The following is a 5,956-nucleotide window of genomic DNA, read 5'->3' as shown; positions in this document are numbered from 1 at the left end:
GAAATGAAAAGCTCTTCATTAAAAGCAAATACACAGTAAAGGTATGAAATCATGCACAAACCAAACTACTAGGGAAGTTAAAAGACCAAAGTAGCAAAATCATCAAGATCCACAGTAAGCGGTTAAGGGGTACATAAAACAATTAGATGACACACAAAATGATTACAGTTTTCAGTATCATATTTTACATCTAATTGTTTTGTATACCCTTTAACTGCTTATACAGATAGATAGATACATCCAGGTGGTACTAGTGGTAAAGAATCCTGCCAATGCAGGAGAAATAAGAGAGAATTTCAGTCCTTGGGTCAGGAAGATCCCCTAGAGGAGGAAATGGCAACTCACTCCAGTATTCTTGACAGGAGAAGCCCACGGACAGAAGAGCCTAGCAGGCTACAGCCCATGGGGTCACAAGGAGTTGGACATGACTAAGCATCTGAGCATATCTAGATATATATATATATAGTCTATATACACACATACATTTAGAATGCTATATCAAAACCTCATGGTAACCACAAACCAAAAATCTACAATAGATACATACACACAAACGAAAAAGCAATTCAAACAACACTGAAGATAATCATCAAGTCACAAGAGTAAAGAATAAAAGAAGAAAGGGGGAGGAGAAGACCTACAAAAACAAGCCCCAAACAATTAACAAAATGGTAATATGAACATACTTATCAGTAATTAAATGTAAATGGGCTACATGCTCCAATCAAAAGACTGACTGGATAAAAAGACCCATATATATATATTTATATATATATGTACTTCCTACAAGAGATCCACCTCAGATCTAGAGACATACGGACTGAAAGTGAAGGAATATAAAGGGTATTCCATGCAAATGGAAATCAAAAAGAAAGCTGGAGTGGCAATACTCATTATCAGACACAACAGACTTCAAAATTAAAAAACTGTTAGAGAAAGAACACTACATGGTGATCAAGGGATAAATCCAGGGAGAAGATATAATAATTGTAAATGTATATTCACCCAACATAGGAGCATCTCAATACATATGGCAAATACTAACAGCCATAAAAGGAACATCGACAATAACACAACAGTAGTGGAGGACTTCAACACCACACTTAACATCGATGGACACATTGTTCAGACAGAAAAATCAAGGTAAGACAGACCTTAAAGGAAACACTAGACCAGATGAACCTAACTGATATTTATAGAGCATTAAATCTAAAAGCAGGAGAATACACATTCAAGAGCGTATGGAACATTCTCTAGGAGAGATCACATGCTAGACCACAAATCAGGTCCCAGTATATTTAAGAAAATTAAAATCATATCAAACTTCTTTTCTGACTACAACACTGTAAGACTGGAAAGCGACTATAAGAAAAAAACTGCAAACTACACAAACAAAAGGAGGGTAAACAATATGCTACTGAACAACCGATGGATTATTGAAGAAATAAAAAATACCTAGAGACAAATGAAAATAATCCAAAGTCTGTGGAACACAGCAAAATCCAAGATGGGTATAGTGATACAAGCATACATCAGGAAACCAGAAAAATCTCAAACAACCTAACGTGACATCTAGTAGAAGGAAAGAAATCACAAAGATCGGAGCATACATAAATGAAATAGAAACAAAGAAAAATCAGAAAAGATCAATGAAACTAAAAGCTGGTTCTTTGAAAAGATAAACAAAATTGACAAATCTTTAGTCAGAGTCATCAAGAAAGAAAGAGGATTCAAACCAATAAAAATTAGAAATGAAAAAGAAGTTACACCTGATACCACTATATTGCCAATAAAAGGGAAAGCCTAGAAAACATGGATGAATTCTTAGAAAAGTACAATCTTCCAAAACTGAACCAGGAAGAAATATAAAATATGAACAGACCAGTCATAAGGAATGAAATTGAAATTGTGATTTTAAAACTTCCAACAAACAAATTTCCAGGACCAGATGACTTCACAGGTGAATTCTATTAAACTTTTAGGAGTTAAGACTGATCCTTCTGAAACTATTCCAAAAAATTAGAGAGGAAGAAATACTCCCAAACTTATTCTGTGAGGCTCCAATACCAAAACCAGACAAAGATATCACAAAAAGAGAAAATTACAGGTCAATATTACTGATGAACATAGACACAAAAATCCTCAACAAAATACTACCAAACGAAATCCAGCAATATATTAAAAGGATCTTACACCATAATCAAGTGGGATTTAAATCAGACATGCAAGGATTTTTCAATATCTGCAAACCAGTTTGATATACCACATTAATAAATTGAGGAATAAAAACCATATGATCTCCATAGAGGCAGAAAAAGATTTTTCAACACCCATTAATGATAAAAACTCTCCAGAAAGTGGGCACTTATCTCAACATAATAAAGGGCCATATATGACAAACCCACAGTAAATGTCATCCTTATTGGTTAAAAATTGAAAGCATTTCTAAGATCAGGAACAAGGGAAGGGTGTCCACTCTCGCCACGTTTACTCAATATAGTTTTGGAAGTCCTAGACATGGCAGTTGGAGAAGCAAAACAAAAAGAATCTACATTAGAAAAGAAGAAATAAAACTGTCACTATAGATGACACAATGCTATACATAGAAAATTCTAAAGATGCTATCAGAAAACTACTAGAGGTCATCAGTGAAGGTGGTAAAGGATACAAAATTAATACACAGAAATCTGTTGCATTTCTATATACTAAAAGGTCAGAGAAATTAAGGAAAGAATCCCATTTACCATCACATCAAAAATAAAGTACCAAAGAATAAACGTAAGGAGGCAGAAGATCTGTACTCCAAAAACTATAAGATGCTGATAAAAGAAATCAAAGATGCACAAACTGATGCACAGATATACCATATATACCACGAACTGGAAGAATTCATGTACTACTCAAGGTAATCTGTAGATTCAATGTGTGTGTGCGTGTTCAGCCATGTCCAGCTCTTTGCAATCCCATGGACTGTAGCCTACCAGGCTCCACTGTCCTTGGAATTTTCCAGGCAAGAATACTGGAGTGGGTTTGCCATTTCCTCTTCCAGGAGATCTTTCCTACCCAGGGATCAAACCTGCATCTCCTACACTGGCAGGCAGATTCCTTACCATTCAGTGCAATCCCTATCAAATTACCAATGGTATTTTTCATAGTTAGAAGAAAAATATTTTATGGTTTGTAGGAAAACACAAAGACCCCAAATAGCCAAAGCCATCCTAAAAAATAAAAATGGAGCTGGAGGAAAGGGCCCCCGACTCCAGGTTGTACTACAAAGCTGCAGTAAACAAAAAAGTGCTGTGTCAGCACAAAAACAGAAATATACACCAATGGAACAGGATTGAAAGCCCAGAAATAAATCCAGGCACCTATGGTCAATTAATCTATGGCAAAGGAGACAAGAAAATACAATGGAGAAAAGACAGTCTCTTCAAAGTGGTACTGGTAAAACTGGAGAGTTCAGTTCAGTTGCTCAATCGTGTCCGACTCTTTGCAACCCCATGTATCACAGCACACCAGGCCTCCCTGTCCATCACCAACTCCCGGAATTTACTCAAACTCATGTCCATCAAGTTGGTGATGCCTTCCAGCCATCTCATCCTCTGTCGTCCCCTTCTCCTCCTGCCCCCAATCCCTCCCAGTATCAGAGTCTTTTTCAATGAATCAACTCTTCGCATGAGGTGGCCAAAGTACTGGAGTTTCAGCTTTAGCATCATTCCTTCCAAAGAAATCCCAGGACTGATCTCCTTCAGAATGGACTGGTTGGATCTCCTTGCAGTCCAAGGGACTCTCAAGAGTCTTCTCCAACACCACAGTTCAAAAGCATCTATTCTTCGGCACTCAGCTTTCTTCACAGTCCAACTCTCACATCCATACATGACCACTGGAAAAACCATACCCTTGACTAGACAGACCTTTGTTGGCAACGTAATGTCTCTGCTTTTCAATATGCTATGTAGGTTGGTCATAACTTTCTTTCCAAGGAGTAAGCGTCTTTTAATTTCATGGCTTCAGTCACCATCTGCAGTGATTTTGGAGCCCAAAAATATAAAGTCTGACACTGTTTCCACTGTTTACCCATCTATTTCCCATGAAGTGATGGGACCAGATGCCATGATCTTCATTTTCTGAATGTTGAGCTTTAAGCCAACTTTTTCACTCTCCTCTTTCACTTTCATCAAGAGGCTTCTTAGTTCCTCTTCACTTTCTGCCATAAGGGTAGTGTCATCTGCATATCTGAGGTTATTGATATTTCTCCCAGCAATCTTGATTCCAGCTTGATTCCTCTTCTTAATATCTTCTGCTTCTGCAAGAAGAGGTGGGAAGAATATACAGAAGAACTGTACAAAAAGTGTCTTAATGACCCAGATAACCATAATGGTGTATCACTCACCTAGAGTCAGACATCCTAGAGTATCAAGTCAAGTAAGCCTTAGGACTCATTCTAACAAAGCTAGTGGAGGTGATGGAATTCCAGCTGAGCTATTTCAAATCACAAAAGACAATGTTATGAAAGTGCTGCAGTCAATATGCCAGCAAATTTGAAAAACTCAACAGTGGCCACAGGACTGGAAAAGTTCAGTTTTCATTCTAATCCCAAAGAAAGGCAATGCCAAAGAATGTTCAAACCACCACACAATTGTACTCATTTCACATGCTAGCAAGGTAAAGCTCAAAATCCTTCAAACTAGGCTTCAACATATGTGAACCAAGAGCTTCCAGATGTAAAAGCTGGATTTATTAAAAACAAAACAAAACAAAAACAGAGGAACCAGAGATCAAATTGCCAACATCCATTGAAGTGAAGTGAAATTTGCTCAGTCACGTCCAACCCTTTGTGACCCCAAGGACTATAAAGTCCATGGAATTCTCCAGGCCAGAATACTGGAGTAGTTAGCCTTTCCCTTCTCCAGGGGATCTTCCCAACCCAGGGATTGAACCCAGGTCTCCTGCATTGCAGGCAGATTCTTTACCAGCTGAGCCACAAGGGAAGCTCCAATATCCACTGGATCATAGAAAAAGCAAGAAAATTCCAGAAAAATATCTACTTCTGCTTCACTGACTATGCTAAAGCCTTTGACTGTGTGGATCACAACAAACTGTGGAAAATTCCTAAAGAGATGGGAACATCCGACCACCTTACCTGTTTCCTGAGAAACATGTATGCAGGACAAGAAGCAACAGTTAGTAATGGACATGGAACAACAGACTGGTTCAAAATTGGGAACGGAGTACGTCAAGGCTGTATATTGTCACCCTGCTTATTTAACTTATATCCAGAGTACATCGTGCAAAATGCTGGGCTGGATGAAGCTTGTGCTGGAATCAAGATTGCCAGGAGAAATATCAGTAACCACAGATATGCAGATGACACCACCCTAATGGCAGAAAGCGAAGAGGAACTAAAGAGCCTCTTGATGAAAGTGAAAGAGGAGAGTGAAAAAACGGACTTAAAACTCCATATTCAAAAAACTAAAATCATGCCCTCCAGTCCCATCACATCATGGCACACAGATGGGGAAACAATAGAAACAGTGACAGACTTTATTTTCTTGGGCTCCAAAATCACCGTGGATGATGACAGCAGCCATGAAATTAAAAGACACTTGCTCCTTGGAAAAAAGTTTTGGGAAACCTAGACAGCGTATTAAAAAGCAAAGACATCATTTTGCCAACATACGTCTATATAGTCAAAACTGTGTTTTTTCCAGTAGTCACGTACTGATCTGAGAATTGGACCATAAAGAAGGCTGAATGCCAAAGACTTGATGCTTTTGAACTGTGGTGTTGGAGAAGACTCTTGAGAGTCCCTTGGACTGCAAGGAGATGAAATCAGTCAATCCTAAAGGAAATCAGTCCTGAATATTCATTGGAAGGACTGATAATGAAGCTCCAATACTTTGGCCACCTGATGCAAAGAGCCTGAAAAAGAGCACTGAAAAGACCCTGATCCTGG

Source organism: Capricornis sumatraensis, chromosome 13, assembly GCF_032405125.1.
Source record: "Capricornis sumatraensis isolate serow.1 chromosome 13, serow.2, whole genome shotgun sequence".
NCBI lineage: Eukaryota > Metazoa > Chordata > Mammalia > Artiodactyla > Bovidae > Capricornis > Capricornis sumatraensis.
Note: the sequence above shows the minus strand (reverse complement) of the source record.